Below are 23,241 nucleotides of genomic sequence, written 5' to 3' on the forward strand. Positions count from 1 at the left end.
GGGGCGGCTTCTGCCACTGTGTACCACTTGTCCGGTGGCTTGTCCTGCTGCTCGGGCCCAGTCTGCAGCCACAGCCTGCCCTGTCTTGCCTCACACAGATTTGGGGGCACATGCCCCCCCCCACCTCCCTGTCCTGCCAGAAAAGTGGCAGGAGCAGTGGCGGGAGCCTCTGGACAAGTGGCGTATAGCAGCAGGACCCACGCCCCGTCCCAGACAAGCTGCGGCTCTGTCTCGCACCCTCCCTGCCCCAGCTAGGCAGCGCCTACCCCAGCCTCACTCCTTCACTGCAGAGGGCATTGATTTGCCCCGCCACACACCCCTTCCCTCCTCCTCCCCTTTCACCACAACAGACTTACCAGCTGGACTCAGCTGTATCAGAAGTCAGATTGGTATTGGCCAATGTACCTCCTTAAAAATCAGCTATAGGTATCAGTCCCCAAAACGTCTATGGGTGCACCCCTAAAATTCGTCACTGAAAAATCACTGGAAAAATATTTTGTACAAATTTTTGTTAGACCTACTAGACTTCAGATCTTTGGAAACATTGCCATAGATGAGCGAAGTCCAGTTCTGTTGCAGGGAAATCCTTGCACACAGATATCTTAACTAATCAGTATATTTGAGAGAACTTTTTTCAGAATAAAAAAATGAGGCAGAGGGGAAAAACCTTTGTAATGGATTTTTATTGTAATTTTATTCCTTAATACTTCAAATAGAAATGCATTAGATTTCTGATTAACTGAAATGTTGGAAATAATCTGAAATGCAACACCTAATAATTTCTGTGGTTTTTAAAGCAGCATGAGGCTTGATTCCAGAAAAATAAAATTCTTTTGAATGCTCTTTTTCCAAAGATGTCTAAATCATTTGTACAGTTGCTTTTCTACTAGCTTTACATGATAGTTTTACTCAATGAAAGTGCCATGAAAAATTCTTTGAAGTTTTTCCAGTGACCCTCATAAGTTAGCATCTATTGACGTGCTTTCTAATAATTAATAAAGTTAATACTTCTTAGTGAAATTATTGTTGGTGCACTTGAATTATTCTTGTATGCACAGAAATATTTGCTGGCAGAACTATAGCAGTATGATTATACTAGGGGTCCTCACATTCTGGACTAAGAGCACTGATTTCAGTTTAGCTAATAAAGTTTTTAAAGCACATAGTCTAAATTAAAAGAAAAGCACTCAATCTGAATTAAATGCATGTGCTGGGTCTGCCGCAGAGTGCTCAGGGGACCCCCCCCACCCTCTACCTCAGTGACTGGTGCCTCCGGGGTCTGGAGGGGCACCTAGGGTCCCCCCGTGGCTGATCGCCAGGCGGGGTGTCCCCCACGTGCTCAGCGGCAGACCCAGAACTGGACCGGAAGCATTTCCGGTCCATTTCCAGATCCACCACCAAGCACGCAGGGCACCTCCTCGCCCCCCATGCTCCTGTGGGATGCTCCATCTGCCCCACCATCTCAGCATTCATAAGCTGCGCCTGATACCTTGTGGTATGTAGAAAAATATATATAAAGCTGTGTCTATGGTCAAATCAGAATCGAATCTTCAGATTCGGTCGAATCAAATCCAGATCGGGACAATGATCCAAATCAGCGAATTGAATCACCATCCCCCAAATCAGGCCAAATCTGAATCAAGTACTGCCAGTTTTGCACACCCCTAATGTCTATCTGGCATCCAGTATCAACTGGAGTGCCCCTGAGGCTGGTTTTGTTCAAGATATTCATCAATAAGCTGGAAGATGGGATGGAGTTCACCCTCAGCAAGTTTGCAGATGACACCAAACTGGTGGGGGAGTAGTAGATACATAGGATGGTAGTGCTAGAACTCAGAGAGACCTTGGCAAATTGGAGGATTGAACCAAAAGAAATCTTATGAAGTTTAACAAAGAAAAGTGCGAAGTCTTGCACTTAGGATGAAACAATCCCATGCACCGATATAGGTTGGGGACTGACTGGCTAAGCAGCAGGTCTGCAGAAAAGGACCTGGGGGTTACAGTGGACAATAAGATGGATATGAGCCAATAATGTGTCCTTGTTATGAAGAAGGCTAATGGCTTATTGAGCTGCATTAATATGAGCATTGCCAACAGATAGAGGGAAGTGATTATTCCTCTCTATTCAGCACTGGTGAGGCCACATCTGGAGTACTGCATCCAATTTTGGGCCCCCCACTACATAAAGGATGTGGACAAATTGGAGAGAGTCCAGCGGGGGCAATGAATATTGTTAGGGGGCACAGGCCTTATGAGGAGAGGCTGAGGAAACTGGGTTTATTTAGTCTGGAGAGGAGAAGACTGAGGGGGGACTGATTAGCATCCTTTAACTATCTGAAGGGGGGTTCCAAAGAGGATGGAGGTAGACCAGGGGTGTTCAACATTTTTTAATAAGTGTACCCCCAGCAGCTGAACCTGAAGCACCAGGGTGGCGGGTGGCTGGGCGCAGAGTGCCACTGTGTACAAGCCTTCCCTTCCCACCGTGCTGCATCTGGCGCCTGTGCAGCTAGCAGAGGGGCACCACCACCCGCCCCCCCACCCTCCCCCGGCTCTGCTCCTGAGAGGCGGCAGTGCTATGTGGTCGGTGACCGCGTTCCATCTATACCTGCCTGCACATACCCCTGCAGCCTTTCCAAGTACCCGTGGGGGTACACGTATCCCTGGTTGACAACCCCTGAGCTAGACTGTTCTCAGTAGTGACAGATGGCAAAAAAAAGAAGCAATGGTGTCAAGTTGCAGCAAGGGACGTTTAGGTTAGATAATAGGAAAAACTTTCTCATGAGGAAGGTAGTAAAGCATTGGAACAGGTTACAGAGAGGTGGTGGAATCTCCATCCTTGGAGGTTTTTAAGACCCAGTTAGACAAAGCCTTGGCTGCAATGATTTAATTGGGGATGGTCTTCCTTTGAGCAGGGGGTTGGACTAGATGACATCTTGAGGTAACTAAACATTGTTATGAAACACTAAAGTTTCTTTCTGTACATCTGAGGTCAGTAGCAGAAAACTATCCCCAAAAAACCCACAGGATGGATCCAAGCAACCTGGCAATAGGTCCACCTCTTTTTAGGTCATCTAATGATAACATAGCACACATTGCAGACCAGTACTAATTTGTAGAAACATTTTATCTAGAAATAGGATTTTTTTTTCACAGAAGATAATGCCTAAGAGCCTCCTATAGCAGTTCAGGACAAAAACACTGTAGAATGTCAGCAGTGCCAAACAGATAATTTACTCTGACGTTTGGAAGGTCAGGAGCATCTCCTGGAGATGTAACAGATCCAACTACTAGTGACCCATCAAAATCTAAGAGCACTGGGGGATTGGGTAAGGACCAGCATAGCAAGGAATTGCTTGTATCCTCCATCTTTGCAGCAGGAATTGCAAGCTGAAAAAAACAAAACCACTCAGCAGCTTAGAAGATGAGTTTTATAATATGTTCCTCAAGAAGGAGCTTACTAAACAAACAAATCTCTTGAAATTACCATAGAGGACTCAGCTAAAGTGGAATGTGAAAAAGAAAGAGAGATGCAAGAGGGACAAGATGAAGGGTGTTTGTTCTGAAAGAAAAAGAGAACAGCAATAGTAAAGACATAAATGCTGCAAAGGATGAAAAGACGTCAGAAAAGAAATAATGTGCTACCTCAGAGGCACCTTCATCACCTTGCTACCAAAATGCAAAATAATCACCTCATTCCAGCTGTTAGGTAACTGTACAAAAGATTACCATAAAATACTGTTTCAAAAGCCAATTCCCAGGTTGAAGGGATGGTGCGTGACTGGCACCTTCTCCCAGGCTTTCCTGCGCTGAATCTCATGCAAGACTGTAGTCCTAAGGATAAATGCAGTGAGTTTTTATCTGCTTATGTCAGTTCTGTCACTTTAGGCTACACAACCACTTGCTCCATTGTATACCTAGATTCCACCATGCTGAGCCCTGAAGGTGTAGGTGGTGACAGAAAGCCATGGAGATGAGGCTGGTGATGAACAAAACAAATGAATTGGTGAAGGTTGTCTTATGGAAACAGACAGTGAAAATGCTTTGCCTATCTTTGCTACAAGTTCTGTGATTGAAAGGCAGTAAAAGGGAAAAATACAAGAAAGGGCTAAGGGCAAGTCAGAGGAGCTGTGAAGAAAGCAAAGTTGTACTGATGGAAATTCAGTGCCCAAGTTAGACAGCCACAGACTGTTTAGTTCTCTAAACTTACTGAATGTGATACGTTCTCAGGGAAGAAGTTTCCCTGGAACAAAACAGACGGGGAACACGGAGAATGAATAGGATTTGCCTGCTATGACCAAAATGTTTGCATAATGAAAAAGGACAATCCACCAGCAGTTTAATGACATCAACTAGAAGTGACACTAAAAAACAACAGCCGCCATTGAAACTTAAAATAAGACAGGCTGTTTGGGAGATTTTAAGTCAAGAAAGTTAAACCACTTTAATCTTATGTTGTTAGGTACTTTCATTTAATTTTGGAAGAGACTTTTTGTGTTTTTGTGTTGCAAATTATTCTAAGCTTTCTAAAATACACAACTATTTTAAGTGTTTAGTGATTTGTTCTAAAATTCCCTACTTTTTATACTGACTGCTTCTTTCATTATTTGAAATAGCCACTGATAGTTATTCACCCTTTTTTGTCATAAAAGTATTTATTCTTGTGAAGAATCAGCAGATTACACTCATACTGTATTTTCATAATTAATCTGCAAAGGGAATACAAATTGCCTTTTAAAGTGTAGCAATAAATACATTCAATGAAAAATTATTCCATTCTTGGAAGGAAAAGATAAAATGCTCCAGGTTTTTATGGAAAACCAGAAGCTTTGGCAGGTAAGAGAGTAACAACTATAATTTATTTTTTTCTTTTTTCTCAAGGAAGGAAGAAAATGATTTTAGAGCTGAAGCATATGTAATACAGCAATAACTAACAAATACTGTGAATAATTATTTTTAATATTATTTTTTATTATGATATGGTAGCTTGTAGTAAACATGAAAACATTTTTCTTTACACATATGGGAGCATATAGTCATGACTGCACCGTTTCTAAGATCTACTATACTCTGAAAATTAGTCAAACTTCTCTGGTTCATTGAAAACATAGATCATAACTGAAAACATGTGAATGTAGCCATAATTGGCAGTTACTCAGAATACTTAAAATAATTTTAAAGTATTGTCTTGGTTTAAAAATGTCACTTTTATTATAGCTGTACATGTATTGAATGCAAAAATTGGAGTATATTTGGATAAAAAGTGCTTGACTTCATGTCACCATGTTTTGAGGTGTCTAAATGTTGATTAGGTAAAAAAAACGAATAATATATGTGCTGCTGTAGAAAACAGGGACAATGTAGTCCCATTACTTCCAGGAGGACTCCTGTTCAAAATCCTTGATTTTGTGTGCTGTTTGCTGTGTTTCATGTGTATCAATCTAATAAAGAACGTTATTTTAATAAACTGATATGTCTTTTTTTAATAAACATTTAGTGTAGTATATAATAAAATCAAATTATTTTCCAGATACTATTAATAATGTGATTGTGTGCAAAATGTTACATAACAGAAACATGCATTTATTTCTTCATAATCAACATTAATTTGATAGGATGATTGATAAATATTTTAAAAGCTAATTTTAGACAATAGGTGGAGTTTATTCAGTGATTTGAAGGGAAGCATTACACTTTTTTACCCACTGGAAGAAAGATTTCTTCCTTATCTGTTGGGTGAGCTTTCTAAACCCTGAATATTCAAGTAGCACAGAATGCATGTAAAATATATAGTCCAAATTTACAAAGTGCAGTGATCCTACATTTAGACTTTCTGTTGTGCTTAGGAAAGATGGCATTTTTCTTTGATGACCTGTACCCGAGGAATCCTGTTCTTGAGGTGCATCCCAGGAATTTGGAATGTTTTAACCCAATGTGTCTATAGGCTATATATATATATTCTGTATAAAGAGTAGAAAGTAGTTTAATAGCTAGCTGCCCCATTAATGGGACTATGGCAAAGTCAAAATCCTCAGATTTTAAAATCTGCCTGTCACGTTATGAGGCAATTTCCTTGAATAACGAAGTACCATATTTTGCTTATAGGAAGGCTGTATCTTGACAACTGTGATTTGAAATCTTTTTCAAAATGCATGTAAGGAGTGCACTTTAAAGCTTTTCTAGTGGAGAAATTAACAAGGAATGTCAGGTTTTGAAGCTCTGAAGAAAAGGGATTTCTGGCCTTCTTGGACAGTGAGTACATCAGCTATGTGATATGTCTTTCCGGGGTCTCAGTAAATAAAGAGAGCTCACTGTACATTTAAAAGCTGTAGTACTGATGATAATTTGCACATGGCATCCATAGTGCAACTGAGAGGTGTGAGCTAGCTTTACTACAAAAAGCAGCCTGGTAGCATTGAGCCTTCATGTAGAGCTAACTTGTCCTGCTTGAAAGCTGAGTAAAAGCTTACTGGTACTTCTGCTAGGCTTTTTTTGGTATGTGAGCCATCTTTAACCGTGGTTGCTTAGATATTTTTACAGTATGTTCCAATATGTAGTGTAGACATAACCTCTGTTTCACCTATTTTTTAAGTAGTCAATTATTCTTACTGTGGATTGTAGGTAACAGTCCCATCTAAGTGATTCAAGGTTTTATCCCACCTCAAGTTCCTTTTTCATGACTGCCATGAATCAAACATTGATATAGTCTGTTATAACAGAATCCACCCTGGAAACAAAGAACAGATATTTTTTTTAGCAAGGAGGACCATTCTGTAACAAAGGGTAAATATTTTTAGTAGGCAGCTCTTTTTAAACAAACATAATGATTATAATCATGTACTTTCAGCCTATGCTAGCCAAATATGACTACAGTGGGAAAGAACTAAACAATTCATTGACAGATTTTCTTTAGAGCTCAAGGAAAAGCTCAAATCTGTCTATAATGTGGGTTCCATTAGTTATCAATTGGTTGTTCTTCGGAAGTCAGCTCACCGATTTTCCCCAAACCCTGTTCCTCTCCAGACAGGCAAGACTTTGTGAACCAAATGATATTCTATTGCCTTCATGGTACAATGTAATTTCCAAGATCTTTAAGCCTGTTTCAGGTACTTGAATATAGATCCAAGGTTCAGGTTGTTTCAGTCCAGACTTTATGAATGAGTTCTGTTTTGCAAAGCAACTCTTAAGTCTCACATTAAGGTGCAGTCTACTACAATGGAAACAACCTCGCTGGCATGCTTGATCAAAATCCCCATAACCAAACTTGACAAAGAATCTATGTTGAACTCTGGCTTCTTACTTTATCCAACCACTACTAAGTTTCTAGTTCCCATCTCCTAAAGAAATCAACTATTGGTTAGTCACCAAGAATGGTGTATAAAATATACAGAAACTCAAAGAAGGAAGAATGGTTACTTAACATATTTCCTTGCCTAGAGCATGCCAGGATTCAGATATGCTCATTGTTTTTGGTAAGGCAGAACAAAGAAAAATATTTTTTCCAGAATTATGGCTGCATAAAGGAAGGAAAGAGTGAAAAGATCTGCAAGGCTGTGAAATAGAAAGAGAGAGACCAGGAGTAGCTAGCAGACAGCAGAGTTTCCAGAAGACGGTTAGCTTGTTTAGTAGAACGTTGAGACCATTAAAAAAGAGAGATGATCGTTAACACTTGTGGAGTGGAGAACAATGAGCCATTAAGTCGACTGATTCCCTCAGCTGCCTGAGAAGAAATCTCACTGCTGCTACTGGGCATTGGGTTTTGGAACAGGAATTGAAGTAGGGTACTTCTATTTTAGGTGGAAAGTAGGGTGCTTCTATTCAGCTTCCTTGCTTAAGACGTGTACCCTAAGTTTTTGGTGAGTGGATGATTTGGGGGGGAAAAATGCGTGTAGTTGTCCAGACACTGGTTGCTGCGAAGGGCCTTTCCAACTAGACTCCTAAGTTTATCAAAGTCCAATAAAATTCAAATGTGTTGAATTTTCCTATGTTGAATGTATCTAGCCCCTTGTTTTTCTGTATTCTTTGTGAAAAATAATAATTTCCCAAATTTCACTACTGTATTGCCATAGAGTTCAAATATATTGAGAATAATCTATTTTCCCAATAGACATCTTGCGAAGGCTAAGTATCTTGTAAGGATCTATGGATTTTTCTTAGTTTTCTGCAAGAGATATTGTAAGTAGTTGGGCATACTTGAGTTTGTTTAGGTCAGCTTGAGATCTGCCTGATGAGACTAGTGACAATTTTTTAAAGTACTAGTACATTGTTGCCTTTGAGAATTTAAGTTTTGGCCCAGTGTAAGGAGGTATATTAGATATTTCTTTCTTTTTGAAACTACAAGTAAAGTAAGAATGCTTCAGATAGCACACACAATTGGTGTTTTTCAAGAAGTTGAATTATCAGATTATATATCCATTTGTTGGTACTACCTTTGGCAGATGATCTAATCAGTCTGAAATAAGTGCAGTGTCTCTGAAAACCACAGCTTTTAGTCAGGAGCGGAAAAGATTTCCAAAAGAGCGTCTATTATTTGAATGCTAAAGACAAATGAAAGAAAAACACAGACTGGAGAAAAATACTAGTTTAATTCAAGTGAAAGCCTGATGAAAAGTAATTTATGGCACTGTCAAGAAGCTGGATATGCTTTACCAAGAAAAAACAATGTGCATTCTTTAGTGCCAAAAGGTGTTCATTGTGTCATGGGTAGTAAAATTAAGTTTTCAATTAGGAAACTGTGAGCTTACAGGTTATTCCTTTGGTACATAATGTTTATCTTATAGGAAGAATATCACAGATTAAGGTTTTTTTCAATTTTATGTATGTATTTTTACTTTATGGAAGTTGCATGTGTGTCTAATTGTTCTAATAATAATCATGATGAATTGATACGTATTTTTGTTGTAAAATTATTTTCTTATTTTGTAAATTTATTTATTTCCCCCATTGCTTTGTGGCATTGAGCAGCCCTGATATGCAGATGCCCTGCCCATGCCATTGCCCTTCACTCCTAAGTCACAGACCCCCACCCCTCCCCAGCCTTGTTGGTGCCCCTCACTCCGGACTCGCAGCCCCTTGGCCCTGCCAGTGCCCCTCACTTCTAACCCACACTCCCTATCCTTCCCAGCCCTGCTGATGTCCCTCACTCCTGATACACAGCCCCCTGGTCCTTCTGGTACCCCTCACTCCTGACCCACAATCTCCCATCCTCTCCCCCAGCCCTGCTGGTGCCCCTCAGTCCCAACCTGCTGTCCCCCACCCCTGCTGTGTGAGAAAGGGTGTGTGTGTGTGGGGAAGTGGGTGTATGTGGACATAGGCAATGTGTGGGGGTTATATGTGCCTCCCCAGATTTCTGCACCCTCAGCAGGATGAGGGGCTCAGGACTATAGCCTGGCTGGGCCTGCTCCTGGCAGGAGCTGTCTCTGTGACCCAGTGGGTGGGACACAATGTGGGAGGGAGTACCATGCTGCCACAGTCACCAAGGTGAGGCAACCCCTGCAACAGTGGAAAGCACAACTCTACACTGCTATGTCCTCCCACATGTTGCCTATGCTCCCACCTCCCTGACACATACTCCTGTGTCCCACTCCCCCCAGCCCCAAACAGCCCCTTGCAGGTTGGAACTCTGCCAGCCTCCAAGGGGAAACCCACAGTTCTCCAGGATTTCCTACTTTAAAGGAGAAAATCTGTGTTTTTCCACAGCAAACAGAAAACCCAGATCCCTGATAATCAGGCTGCTAGAATATTTAGATTTACACAGGAAATCTATGGCAGACAAAGAACCTGAGTCCATGTCTGAGTCCTAGTATTTGCCCTAACCATGGGTCATCCTTTCTTTTTTATCCCAAGGTCTTATTAAAAGCATGGCCAGAATTTCTCCATTGTTATTCTATGTCTTCTATTACTGTATTTATTCAAATAGAAGGTAAACCTAAATATAAGATAACCCCCACCCAATGATTAGAATCTGTATATGGAAAATTTATAAATTTGTTATAATTTTCCAGGTATAGAATCTAATTATTGGAAGTTTGCCTTGAATTCGTCCCCCTCCCATTGCTACTGCAGGAAAAATAAATCTGGGGGGGGTCAGATTTCCCTCTGTTCCCCCACCCCCAACTTCTTCCCCATTCAGCCCCTTCCCCCATTCCTTACTGTCAGATCCTGTTGTCCCTAAGGACATGGAAGGAAGGAGCAAATTTGAAAATGCCGAACTTCAAGTAAACATACCTGTAGTAATTTACTTTACAGCTACACATAGACTTAGTTTGTCAAGAATTGATGCATGTTACCTTTTTTTCAACTACTGTAAGTTTTAGCATAAGTGCTTCATAAATTTATTTTAAGCAGTACTTTTTTTATATAGTTACATTTATTATAAACTATGCATTACATTAGTCAAAAGCCAAAAGGCTCATGATTTACCATGTAGTTCATTGGGCTGGGCCCCAGCAGAGTCAGCAGTGTTTCAAGGCATGGTGACCCCACAGCTCAGCACTGCTCATTGTGTGTGTACTACAGATATCCCCTACAAAGGTTCCATGTGCTAATTAGTCCACCACTCATGAGTGGAACGGGGTGTTCTTTTCATGAGTCCTCAGAGCCTCCAAAAATATATATGCAGATGAGGTGCAGGACAACCTGGTCTGGCTTCATCTCATGGAAGGCAGATCCACATTAATTATACGTGACAGGCTGAGACAGGGAGTGATAGAGGGATTCTGGCTAAACTGTTTGGGGCCCTCTTTGGTGATGTTTGCCAGATATTTAAGGCTGGTGAAGAAACAGGAATAATTGGAAAAGGGAAAGAAAGGTACAAGTCAGCTGTAGGAGTGAAGAGGAAATCAAAACGTATTCAGCATAGTGGCTCACCATGACTTTAAAAGAATCAGTGCAGAGGGGAACTGTGCTCAGTGGGCACGTCTTATTCAGATGGACTGTGCTAACCCATTCTTGCGGTAGGTTCTCATTAACAAGAATGGTCTGCTTAATACAGCAGGCTAAAGAAGAGCAAAGAGAAGCCCATGACGTGTCTGAGAGACAGTGCAGGAGTGGAGCACTGGTTGAGGGAAGGCATGCTGGAGATGGGGGCTGCCTTCTACCAAGAGCTCTACACTGCATGACCAGAGGGCCCGGGGGCCATGAGCAGTGCCTGCAGGGGCTCACCTGGGTCCTCAGGGAGACTGAGCAGCAGCAGCTAGAGGAGGAGTGGACACTGGAGAAAGTCAAGAAGACTCTCCAGAGTTTCAAGAATGGTAAGATTTCCAGGTCAGACAGCCTGCTCAAGGAGTCCTATGTGACCTTTTGGGACCTGGTGGGCCCAGAGCTGCTGGAGCTCTTTCAAACGTGCATGTAAGAGGGTCGTCTGGGGGCTCAGATGGACCGGGGCCTCATGACCCTATTGCACAAGAAGGGTCCGAAGGAAGAATTGAAGAACTGGAGGCACATTACCCTCCTGAACTTTGACTATAAGCTACTGGCCAAAGTCTTGGCTGAGTGATTCAAATGCATCCTAGGTTCCATCATTCAATAGGACCAGTCATCTGTGGTACCAGGAAGCCACATCCACGGAGCCCTGCTGCAACTGAGGGACATGCTCCAGCTGGAACGAGACAGAGGGCAGAAGGTGGCTGTGCTGAACCTGGACCTGGAAGAGGCCTATGACAGAATATCACACAGGTTTTTCTTCAAGACGCTGAGGGGAACGGGCATCCCTCCTACCTTCACTGGTTGGATAAGGACACTGTATATGGATTTGAGCAGCAAGGTTCTGGTCAATGGGTTCTTGAGTGTGCAGATCATGATAGTCAGGGGTCTGCCAGGGCTGCCCGCTCTCCCCAGTCCTTTTCATCTGTGTCATTGAACCCCTGTCCTGGCACATCAGGCAGGACCCTGGGATGAGTGGAGTCCAGATCCTTGAAGAAAGCAGGGAAGAGACCAGGGTCCTGGCCTGCGTGGATGACCTGAACATCCTGTGCCAGAATAAGTGTTCAGTAGAAAGAGCTCTGTGGCACACACAGGTCTAGGAAGCAGCAGCGGGGGCCAAGCTCAATGTGAGCAAAAGCAGCTGGAGTACTGCATCCAGTTTTGGGCCCCACAATTCAAAAAAGATGTGGAGAAGCTTGAGAGAGTTCAGAGAAGAGCCACGTGCATGATCAGAGGTCAGGAAAACAGACCTTACGACGACAGGCTGAGAGCTATGGGGCTCTTTAGCCTGGAAAAGCGCAGGCTTAGGGGTGATCTGATGGCCACCTATAAGTTTACCAGGGGTGACCACCAGTATCTGGGAGAATGTTTATTTACCAGAGTGCTCCAAGGGATGACGGGGTAGAATGGTTATAAACTACTGTAAGACTGCTTCAGGCTGGACATAAGGAAGAATTTCTTTACTGTCTGAGCCCCCAAAGTCTGGAATAGCCTGCCATAGGAGGTGGTTCAAGCACCTAAATTGACCACCTTCAAGAGTAAATTGGATGCTTATCTGCTGGGATCCTATGACCCCAGCTGATTTCCTGCCCTTTGGGGGGCGGGGAGGGGGAGGGGCCTGGACTCGATGATCTTCCAAAGTCCCTTCCAGCCCTAATGTCTATGAAATCTATGAATCCACCTGTTCCTATGGAAATGGTACATCAGCCAGATTTGCAAGGTGGCGACTGGGCCAGAGACCAAAAGAGCCTGTCTCATCAAGTATTTTCAGGTCACCTCCTGAGACAGTGGGAGGTATATGTATCAATGAATGGGAGACCATGGAACCATGGAACACCCCTGGTTCTACAGGGTCCTGAATGAGTTCCAGAGTGAGTATGGGCTACAAAAGGAAAGCCTGTTGGCCATGTCCAACCGTAGAAAGATACAGAAGGCAGACAGAGACAGAGACAGACTATTGACTGTGGAGCTGCTCCCCAAAGATGACTACCAGACCATCTGGGACCGGAGCTTCCACAAGGACCACAGAGACTTGAAATGGCTAATAGCTCACTGCACACTCCCAGTGAGGGCGTGGAGATGCTTTGAGGGGCAAGGGACTCAACCCAGCTGTCCCAGGGAAAGCTGCCAAGGCATAAGAGAGACCATCGAACACCTGAGGCTTTGCCCCTATGCCAAGGGTGCGTAGAAAAGGGTAAACTGACTCCGCAAAGAGGGGACAGGAGTCAGGCTGCTGACAAGGGGAGGCAGTGCTGTATGAATATTTGACTAAACATCAGGGGTCCCTGACAACCCACTTTGACCAGTTCATGTCCTGTGTGAGGAGTGCCCTGTGGAAATACAGGAACCTCCTGAGGCACAGATGCATGGAACTTGAAGAAACAGACTGTGTTAATATGTTTCTGGGTGAGCTCCAGTCCTATGACCAGAAGCTGATGGGAGGGGACAGAGAAGATGTAGCCAACTCCACCTGGAAGAGACACCTGGCATGGGCTGTTCAAAGCCCCCCTGTGAGGGGGAGTGGACAGCAACACCACCGGAGACAGTGAAGACAGCAGCAGCAGCAGCAGAAGCAGCAGTGACATGGACAAGGGCAGTGAATGAACTGGGAATGTAAACCCTGAGAAGAGGTGCTAGGACTAAGACATGGGGTCAGATGTGGGTGGTAGGGGAGGCACACGGGACTAAAGGCACAGTGGTGGCACCATCAGGTGCTAGGTGGCAGCACTCTGTCGTCATTCCGCCCCCTCCGCGGTCATTCATGACAGGCAATTTGCTAGTGTGTGTGCGCGTGTGCGTGCGTGCATATTTTTTTCCAAAAAAAAGGTAGGTTCTTATCAGCATGTTTGCCCAATATGGGCCATGTGTTTTGTAGTTATGCTCAGTGTTGGTTGCATTTAATCAGCTTCATAGTTGGTTTCTATCACTGAGCATATGCTGCTTTTGGCAGCAGTTTAATAATAGGCAATGCATTTAATGATGTTTTCTTCTATGTGAATGTAAGATGAGGGTCTTTTTTCTATGTGCTGATTGGTGAAAAAAACCTCATCTTGTATTTGAGTAAATACAATATATATCCTTGATAGTGAGACCAGTATCTATGAATTAGGTATTTTAAAAATTCCCTTAAATCTGATCTGAATTGGGCTTAGGACCTTGGAAAATTCACTTAATTATTCTGATTAATTTATTACCAGTGCATTTTTTAAACTAGCTCTAAGTGAGCAGTGGCTTTCTGCTTTTTTTATTATTTTTCCATAGATTACCTGGACCCAAAAAAGTTCTGTTAAGTCACATGAGGCCAAAGGCCTCCATTCCAGATCACTGGCTTTTCAGAAGGGAGACAGGGCGGTCTTGTAGAACTGTCTGATTTTTAAAACATTATTGACTTGACTTGGTAGCTTGTCATCAATCAAGTTTGGCTCATTTTTGTTTTGGAATTTGTAACTGGACTGGGTGAGAGGGAAGGCTTCCTAACTTCCCTGAGTGTTGTGTTTTTATCCCATTGCCCCTCCCCAGCAAGTAATTGCTTCCTATGAAGATTGTATTGTTTGAAAAGTATCTTATCCTTCTTACTCAAAAACAGTTCTGTTGACTGTTTTGTTAGGTTATGCTTCCTAGTAGATAGTTATCACTGTAATAAGTTACTGTTATCACAGGTTTTAGTATATGTATACATACATTGACGCCTTTGTACTTTTGTGTTCTGGGAAGTGAAATCATTTCCAGTTTTTACCTTGAATGAAAAGTCTTATAAAATCAAGCCAGGGATACATTGTTTTTATTTATATTGTAGGATTTGCATAAATGTGTTTTTTTTACCAACTTAACCAGTTGTATTTTGGTGTATATGTGTATTTAAATTAGTATGTATTTGTGCAGTGTGTGTAAAATAAAAAATTATATAGGGCCTGTTAGCAGTGCCTACTAAGAAGGCTGCATGATGTTTCTTAATATAAGATACTGTTTTAGTAGCTTATAACTTAACAAGCATTGTTAGAAAAATAGGAGAGATACTTAAATATACTATCATAGAAAATTAAAGTTGGAAGGGACCTCAGGCTGTCATCTAGTCCAACCCTCTGCTCAAAGCAGGACCATCCCCAATGAGATCATCCCAGCCAAGGCTTTGTCTACTGGGTCTTAAAAACCTCCAAGGATGGAGATTCCACAATCTCTCTCTTACCTCTTCCAGTGCTTTACTACGTTCCTCATGAGAGAGTTTTTCCTAATATCTAAACTAGTCTTCCCTTGCTGCAACTTGACACCATTGCTCCTTGTTCTGTCATCTGTTACCACTGAGAACACTCTAGCTCTATCATCTTTGTAACCATTCTTCCCATAGTTCAAAGCTGCTATTCACCCTCTCCACCCCTTAGTCTTCTCCTCTGCAGACTAAATAAGCCCAGTTCCCTCAGGCTTTCCTCGTAAGTCCTGTTCCCCAGTCCCCTCACCATTTTAGTTGGCCTCTTCTGGATTCTTTCCAAATTGCCTATAGATATCAAAATGTAGGAAAAATGTGTAGATATATTATGCATAGACTATATTAAATGAGAATGATTAAGGTTGTAAAGTGATGTACTCAAAAATTAGGACATGCAAGTATTAAATTTGCTATTGCAACCTTTATTTAACTCCTTTGTGCATATATATTATCATTGTATTTAGTTACACTATTGAACCATCTTTTATGTAGGATAATTACATTATGCAGTGTTATATGAATTATGCAGTGCATATGAATTATGATTGTATAGGGAAGGGCACTATTATCTGTAGAACTAATGGTGCAGGAGTTGGAAGTTGTGTAGGGAAGGGATAGTGTATGTGGCAAAGATTAGCAGAAAGAAAAGAGGATTTTTTGACAAAGGCAGTTGAACTCTGCCATGGAGAACCAGATTCTATCCCTGCCTGTGCCATAGACTTCATACATAATATTAGTTGCCTCACTTAACCCTGAATTTTTCAAGGAGGGTCACTAATGATTAAATTAGAAATTAATTCCATTTTTGGGTGCCTGCCATACAATTCAGGAGTTTGATATGCAGAAGTGCTGAGGATTTCCTATTGCAAGGGAAATCAGCTGGGGGCTGTTCTTTTAACATATGAAGTGCTATGTAATGCCAAGTACTCTTAAAAAAATGAGGTCCTAGGCATTTCAGAAAAAGTATCCAAAATTTACATATATTTTTAATTTTGCTTCTGATTAAGTTTGCCATCTATAAAGTGGGGATGATAATGCATCTTTCTCTTTCACGTGGGTTGTGAAAACACATTAATGCTGAGGAAGTCCTGAGATACTACTGATGTGATGAATGCCTGAAAGGGTTAATACTTCTATCCCTTTATGCAAGGGATAAAACAGGTGGGTACACATGTAAAAAGAAATAAAAGGAAAATAAAATATAGAATAGCCACTCATTAAATAAATACCTACCATTTTATGCGCTAAATGAAGTATGGATCCCAAGGAAAAAATAGTGTACAGTTGTGTAGCTGAACTGCCTTTTACAAAGTCAGAGTCAAATTAAGGTGACAGGCAATCCTAATTCTGGGATTTCTTAACTCTTAATGATTTTCCTTTTTATAGGATTTTTAGTGTGTATGAAATCATTTCTCTGTTTTGTAACCTCGTTTCTCCTCATATAGAATAATTTGTGCTATAATTTGAAACTAGCTTCAAGCTTAAATGTGGTTTTGAGAAATCTCACACAGGGGAAGGTCCATTTTTTTTGGCTGATAAGTTATCCAGTATACATCTAAGAACTGTAAATTGTGGTGTCTGTGGTAGGGCTGTGCAAAACTTTGGTTGCTGATTCAATTCAGAGGAGATTCGGCCTGATTCGGTGGCTGAACCTCCAAATATGAATTGAATCAGGAGACCCATTAATCTCTCTGAATAGAATCGTAAGCCTCCAATTTGATTCGGAGAGATTCGATAATTCAGACATAGACACAGCTTTATATGTTTTTTCTACATAGCTCAAGGTACCGCCGGGTGGCTTGTGAACACTGAGATGGTGGGGCAGATGGAGCACCCCAAGGGAGTGTTGGGGGGGTCCCCAGTGCACTCGGTGGCAGATCCAGAAGTGGAATTGAGCACTTCCAGCTCACTTCTGGGTCTTCCGTGGAGTGTGCAGGGGTCTCCTGCCCCCTAGCTCAGTGACTGGTCCCTCCTGGCTCTGGGCAGGCACCTGGGATCCCCCCCATGGTCAAATGCCAAGCCAGGAGGGTCCACAGGGGGTGGGTCCCCCGTGCACTGAGTGGCGGATCCAGATGTGGACCAGAACTACTTCCGGTTCACCGCTGAGCATGCAGGGGGCCCCCCCACCACATTCCTATGGGATGCTCCATCCACCTCACTATTGCAGCGTTCACAAGATAAGCCTGGTACCTTGAGGTACATAGAAAAAACATTTAAAACTGTGTCTATGGCTAAATAGCTGATTCTCCAAATCAACATCGAATTTTAGATTAGGATTCGGCTGAATCGAATCAGGATGGTGATCTGAATCAACAATATACATGTGTGTTTATGTGTGTGTGCGTGTGTGTATGTGCATGTGTGTGTATATATGTATGTGCGTGTGTGTATATGTTTGTTTGTGTGTGTATATACAGAGCCAATCCTAGGGGTGTGTGGGGTCTCCTTAACACTGTGCAGGGTCATGGTACCCCCACAAAGTGGGGAGGGGGTCTCCATGCTTCTTCCGTGGTGCGGGGCTGAGTCACCATCTCTAGTCGGGCCCCGCAGGGGGGGCAGCAGCCTCTTCACCTGGCTCTGCAGGCTCCCCACAAAGCGCAGGGCCCATGGCGGTCACCTCGATTCACCGTACCCTAGGGACAGCTCTGAGATGTATATAATCTCAGAGCTGTCCCTAGGGTACAGTGAATCGGGGCGACCACCACTTCTCTATATATTCGAGATGCACCAATACATTGGTCCCATATCAGATTGGCACAGATATAAGGAAAATTGATAGTATCGGCAATCAGCTTTTTTTTGGCTGATGTGGCCAATAATGGCACCAACAAATGCCTCGTACATGTGCATAGCTGAAGTGCAGCATGCAGATGGCCAGGAGCGCAGCCCAGCAGCATGGAGAACAGCCATGTCCGACTGGTATGTCTGTTGTGAGGGAAGGAGTGTGGGGGCGTAGTTCAGTCATGAGGGAGGGAGTGAGGCTGGGGCAGGCGCTGCACAGCTGGGGCAGGATGCGGGGAGGAGGTGGCAGCTCCTGGTGCTGTATGCACCCTGGGAGGGCATGGGAGGGCGTGTGCCCCCAGATCTGTGTGTGGGGGAGGGTGGATTGCCACTGTGGGCTGGGGTCAGGGTGGTGCTGGGCTCTTTCTGGCAGGGGGGTTGCACCAAGCTGCATTCAGGGCATGTGGCAGAGGTGCTGGGAGGGGAGCTATGGTGAATTTTGGGGTATCTGCAGTTCCCCCCAATAGCTTCCCTCCCAGCACTGCCACTGCCTCCCCGCCTAAGCGCAGCCTGGCCCAGCTCCCTGACAAGAAGAGCCCAGTGCCATCCTCAGCCTGGCCCAGCCTCTACTCTGAAGAGCCCAGCACCACTCCCGGTCCACCCTCACCCCACATGCAGATCCAGGGACACACGCCCCGCCATGCCCTCCCGAGGGGTGCATAGTAGCGGGAGCTGCCACCCCCTCCCTGTGCCCTGTGGATGAGCCACTCATGGGTCCATCCTACATCCAGGTCGTGCAGAGCCTGCCCCAACCTCACTCCCTCCCTCACCATGGGGGCCTCGATCTGCACTCCCTCCAAACCCCTTCCCTCCTCTCGCTCCTTCCCCCACAACAGACTTACCAGCCAGATGCTGCTCTCCCAGCTACCCAGCTGCATATCTGCTAATATGGCTCGTTAGAAATCAGCCAGCAGTATCAGTTCAAAAAATCTCTATCAGTGTACCCTTTATATATATAAAGATTGAGGCTTTTATAATATTATAAAATATTCTAATATTATAAAAGCCTTTGTCTGTCTGTCTGTCTGTCCACAATGCTTTATTCATACTCTGATTGGTTGACTGAAACAACCAGAGTGTGAATACAGCATGGGGACAGGAGGTGGCAGTGTGGCAGAGCGCCGCCATGATTGTGGAGACACAGGGGATGGAGGTGGGGGCAACAGAGCGGATGGAATGGGATGGGGTGAGGCCAGCAACATGGGCCTCACCTCCCCTGTCCTGCTTCCTGCATGCGGTGACAACGGGGTGGGGGGCAAGGCCACTGGAGCTTGCCTCATTCCCCCCCCCCTTGCTCCTTGGATGTGGTAGTGGTGGCGTGTGGTTTGGGCACTGTGTGGGGGGGTGAGGCCACTGGCACTGGCCTTGGCCCTCCCCTCCCCCCTTCCATTGTTACTTCGTGCAGGGCTGATGTGGGCTGATGCGGCAGCAGTGGGAGGAAGAGAGGGCCCATCGTGGGAGGGGAGGAGTGGGTGTGCCACAGCAGTGGGGGTTGGGTAAAGAGTGGGCCTGGGCCAAAGTGGTGGTGGTGGGAGGGGAGGAGTGGGCCTGGGCCCAACGCAGGGGTGGAGGGGAGGAGCAGGCCCGAGGGGGAGGAGAAGCCGGCCTGCCTTAGTGCAGGGGAAAGCAGTGGGCCTGGCCCGACATGGCAGCAGCAGGGGGAGGGGAGAAGCAGGTCTCCTCCTCCCCTCAAGTTCCAGGACCACTCTTCCCCTACTCCTCCTTCCCCACGTTGGCCCCAAGCCCACTCCTCCCATCCCTCCGCCACTGCCACATTGGCCTGGGACCACTGCTCTCCCACCCACTGCCACGGTGGGCCAGCTTCCCCACACCCTTGGCCCCGGTCCTCCCCCACACCCTCTATATCAGGCCCAGGCCCAGGCCCACTTATCTCCTCATCCTGCCACTGCCGCAGGTGCGGGCTTTGGGCCCAGATCCCCAGCTACTAGAAGGGAGGGGGCCCAGATGGGAGGGATGTCACAGGGCTCCATCCCCACCTGCTCTCCCCCCCATCATTTTTGATGGGAAACTTGCTAGTGTGTATATATATATATATATATATATATATATGTGTGTGTGTGTGTGTGTGTGTGTGCGCGCGTGTGTGTGCACACACAGAGAAATACTACGAATTAATTTTTTATCTCTACATCTCACCCTAATGAAATATTTATCCAGTCTATGTGAGGATATTTGAAGTCTCCCACTATTATTGTCTGTCCCACTTTTGCAGTTTCTTTAAGTTTACTTAGCAGTTTGTAATCACCTTCATGCTCCTGATCAAGTGGTTGGGAGTACAGTCCTAGTAACTATGTTCCATTTATTCAAGTACGGAATTTCTACCCCCAGAGATGCTATGGCATTTGTTCTTTCATTCCATTGCACTTTCCTTTTAGATAAAAATTTTATATTGTTGCTTTCTATGCTAGACTTAACATGCAGTGCTGCTCTGTCATTCCACATAGGATTGTACTGTAGTATAACACTATCCCATTGATTATTATCTTTCTACCAGGTCTCTGAAATGCCTGTTATGTTAGAATCAGGCCATTTATTGCCTTTACACAAGTCCAATATAAGGTATTTTTTGCCAGACAACATTGGTTAAAGAAGCCTTGTCTTTGATTCAAATACTGGCTTGGGGCAGGTGGCATCTTGGGCTTTGGTTCCTGCTTGCAGCCAAATCCAGAGCTTAGATACCACCTGCCTTGGGCTAAGGTGACTTGTACAGCAGGAGAGGGGGCATCTGGCCACAGGAGCATGGGGAAGACTGTATGGTTGGGATGCATGGAGGGAAGACCCACCTTTATAGCTGATGGGGAATGTGAGAAAGACTACACTGTCTGCACACCCCTCCTTCCCCCTCCCTCCCTCCCCCCACCATTTACCTTCTGCTCCAGACCCTCCAGCACAGACTTAGGTAGACTCAGAGCTACTGCTTCTGCTTCTACTTGGCCAGGCCAGGGCAGGGTTGGGCCACGGCTGCTGCTTCCAGTTGTCCCAGAGTCAGAGTAGAACAGAACAATAGAAGGTAAGTCATGGGGGCAGTAGTTCAGGGAATGGGGGAGCATGCAGGGTTGGGGACAGGCCACTGGGGACAGGTGCAAGGGCAGGCAGCAGGGGTCAGGCACAGGCATGGGGGGGCAAAGGTTTTGGGGGGCAGTGTGGCAGGAAGGTAGCAGGAGGAGCAGCTATGGGGGTGGTCAAGTGGCATCAGGAGCAGTTAGGGTAGGCAAGGGGTGGGAGTCTGGCCCCTTGCTTCTTACCACAGCTTTCCCCACAACAACAGTTTGGGGGGCGGTCGAATTTAAGACGACCTTCTATTAATTAGCTTCTGTACATGGAAAATTAGAACAAATTTTTAATAGACTATATAGGATCTAATTATTGGGGGGGGTTGTCTTAAATTCAGAATTATCTAGAATTTGGGTAAATAAGGCAATACCATGCATTCTACCCATCTATCCCAGCCCACAGCAGCCTCCTGCCCTCACCCCATGGACAGATCTGGGGGTCACACACCCCCATGCCCTCCTGGGGTGTGTGTAGTAGCAGGAGTCACCCCCTGGATGAGCTGTAGCTCCGTTTCATGCCCCACCCCACCCTGGCTGGGTAGTGACTGCCTCAGCCCCACTCCCTCCCTTACTGCAGGGGCCTCAGTTTTCCCCCTGACACCCCTCCCTTCCCCCCTTGCTCCTTCCCCCACAACAGACTTACCAGCTGGATGCTGCTCTCCAAGCTGCTGGGCTGCATATCAGCAATCAGATCGGTATTGGCCTATATGGCTCATTAAAAATCGGCCACTGGTATCAGCCCAGAAAATCTCTATCGGTGCACCACTACTTTCTGTACTGAGGGGCCCAAACCTGAACATCTTACTCCAGATGTGGCCTCACCAGCGCTGAATAGAGGGTGTCGGAGATCAGAGCAGCGCCGGCAGCTGCTTTTTGGTGCCCACCCCCCCACCCCCCACCGGAGCAGTAAAACTTTCACCTGACAGGCGGGTAGTGAGTGGCTGGGGTGAAATTAACCAGGCATAGACGCGTGTTGGTTACAGGAGATTGTTTACTTACGTCGCCCAGATAGTGACGTGCGACACAGGCTGAGCCTTTGTTTCTGTTACAGTTGCATCGATTATAGTCAAACGTACGGGTTACAGCTAAGCAATGACGGATGTGGCGCCAAAACATGCTATTGTGCCTGCAGGGCTTTAATATGTCAAGATTTATGATGACGGGGAGTATTGACAGCTAATCAGACCGTCAATCTACTCTGGTGATGGACTCAGGTCTCTCCTCAGAGGTTTCTCCGGGGTTCTCCGCCTTGGCGGAAGTTGCTAAACGATTTATAGACAGAGGTGTCTGACGAAGATACCCAATGATGAACCGTTATGTGGAATCTTTAATTTTCTGGCAAGCAGCAGTTCTTTGTGCTCTCAGGTTGCTATCAGGTTACCAGGTAGTGAGTTAGGTTTTCTGCCTGTTACATATGAGGTTATGATGAGGGGCTTACGCTTGTTTCTTGACCAATTGCAGGGATTTATGGCAGGGCTATCCCCTTTCACCCTGACCAGTCTTAAGTTTCATTTCTTGTTTGTGATGTGGGCATAAATTATATACAGCTCTCCGCCAGGATTTTGTTTCAGGAGTTTCTGGCAAGAATTTCTTTTTAACCCATAGTTGACTACTTGAATGGTATCTCTTGCTAGTGGCATGGGCATTGATTAACTGGGTTGTGGCAGAGGGAAATAATCACTTCCCTTTATCTGCTGGCAGCACACCTACCAATGCAGCCCAGTATGCTGTTAGCCTTCTTGGCAGCAAGGGCATACTGCTGGCTCATATTCAGCTTATTGTCCATTGTAACCTCCAAGTCCTTTTCTATAAAGCTGCTGCCCAGCCAGTCAGCCCCCAGCCTGTTCTGATGCATGGGATTCTTCTGTTTTAAGTGCAGGACTTTGCACTTGTCTTTGAACCTCATTGTATTCCCTTTGGCCCAATTCTCTAATTTGTCTAGGTCACACTAAATGTCTAGGTCACACTACCCTCCAGAGTATCTACTACTCTCCTCAGCTTGATGTCATCTGCAAACTAAGTTATTAATTCCATAATAGAAGAACCTAAGACAAGTAAATACCCTAAAGTAAGGGTGGGCAAAATATGGCCTGTGGGCTGGATCTGGCCTGCCAGGCCATTCTATCCAGTCCATGGGGCCCCTAAAAAATTTAGAAAATATTTATTTGCTCCTGGCTGCCTGTCGAAGACAACAGGAACCAGGGGTAGTAGGACCTCAGCAGAAATGCCCAGTCCTGTCCCACCCCCAGTCATTTTCCTGCC

The 23,241-nt window shown here is 44.8% G+C and overlaps 1 protein-coding gene across 3 annotated transcripts in view; it reads left to right on the plus strand.

Moving 5' to 3' along the window:
* ADK (adenosine kinase) overlaps positions 1 to 23,241 on the plus strand; it is a 586,810-nt gene that overhangs the window by 130,482 nt on the left and 433,087 nt on the right. The window lies entirely within an intron of this gene.

The sequence above is a fragment of the Alligator mississippiensis genome, chromosome 6 (genome assembly GCF_030867095.1).
Source record: "Alligator mississippiensis isolate rAllMis1 chromosome 6, rAllMis1, whole genome shotgun sequence".
Taxonomy (NCBI): domain Eukaryota; kingdom Metazoa; phylum Chordata; order Crocodylia; family Alligatoridae; genus Alligator; species Alligator mississippiensis.